Source organism: Ranitomeya variabilis, chromosome 7, assembly GCF_051348905.1.
Source record: "Ranitomeya variabilis isolate aRanVar5 chromosome 7, aRanVar5.hap1, whole genome shotgun sequence".
Classification (NCBI taxonomy): domain Eukaryota; kingdom Metazoa; phylum Chordata; class Amphibia; order Anura; family Dendrobatidae; genus Ranitomeya; species Ranitomeya variabilis.
In genome coordinates, this window is record NC_135238.1 from 38,628,176 (window position 1) to 38,629,504 (window position 1,329).

The following is a 1,329-nucleotide window of genomic DNA, read 5'->3' on the forward strand; positions in this document are numbered from 1 at the left end:
AAAGTGCCAATTGCAAAAGACTTATCAACCTTTTTTGTGCGTTTAGAACATGCTGATATAACATGAGCAGAATCACCACAGTAGAAGCACAACCCATTTTTACGCCTATAATTCTGCCGTTCACTTCTGGACAGAATTCTATCACATTGCATAATCTCCGGTGTCTGCTCAGAAGACACCGCCAAATGGTGCACAGGTTTGCGCTCCCGTAAACGCCGATCAATCTGAATAGCCATAGTCATGGATTCATTCAGACCTGTGGGCGTAGGAAACCCCACCATGACATCTTTAACGGCGTCAGAGAGACCTTCTCTGAAATTCGCCGCCAGGGCGCACTCATTCCACTGAGTAAGCACAGACCATTTTCGAAATTTTTGACAATATATTTCAGCTTCATCATGCCCTTGAGAGAGGGCTATCAAGGCCTTTTCAGCCTGAATCTCCAAATTAGGTTCCTCATAGAGCAACCCCAGTGCCAGAAAAAATGCATCCACATTGAGCAGCGCAGGATCCCCTGGTGCCAATGCAAATGCCCAATTCTGGGGGTCACCCCGCAACAAGGAAATCACAATTTTAACCTGCTGAGCGGAGTCTCCAGCGGAGCGAGATCTCAGAGAAAGATACAATTTACAATTGTGCTTAAAATTCAAAAAACGAGATCTATCTCCAGAAAAGAACTCAGGTATAGGAATCTTGGGTTCTGACATAGGAGCATGTATAACATAGTCTTGGATATTTTGAACCTTAGAAGCAAGAGCACTCAGGCCTGTAGCTAAACTCTGGATATCCATTTCTCAACAGCTGAGATCTGAGCCATTCAGGGGTTAAGAGGAGAGAAAAAGCAGCAGATTGCAATTATGGCTAGACAGAACTTCTGAGTAAAAATACTGTCATGGTTCCCAATGGCAGGGACTCAGGCAAAAACGGACTAGCTCTAGGAATGATGGAATCTCAGATGACCGCGACGCTGAACCTAACACGCAACTAATAGTAGCCAGGGGGTGTGCCTACGATGATCCCTAGACACCTCGCACCAGCCGGAGATCTAGTTACCCCCTAGTAGAGGAATACACAGACCTGGCTTGCCTCCAGGGAAACCCCAAAAGTGATAGTAGCCCCCCACATATAATAACGGTTAGGTAAGAGGAAAACACGTACGCAGTATGAATATAGATTCAGCAAAGAGAGGCCCTCTGACTAGATAGCAGAAAATACAAAAGAGGACTTCGCGGTCACCTCAAAACCCTAAACAGCCATCCTGAAATTACTTTAACTCCGTTATCAACTCATGACACCGGAGTAGTAATTTCAGATCACTAGAGCTTCCAG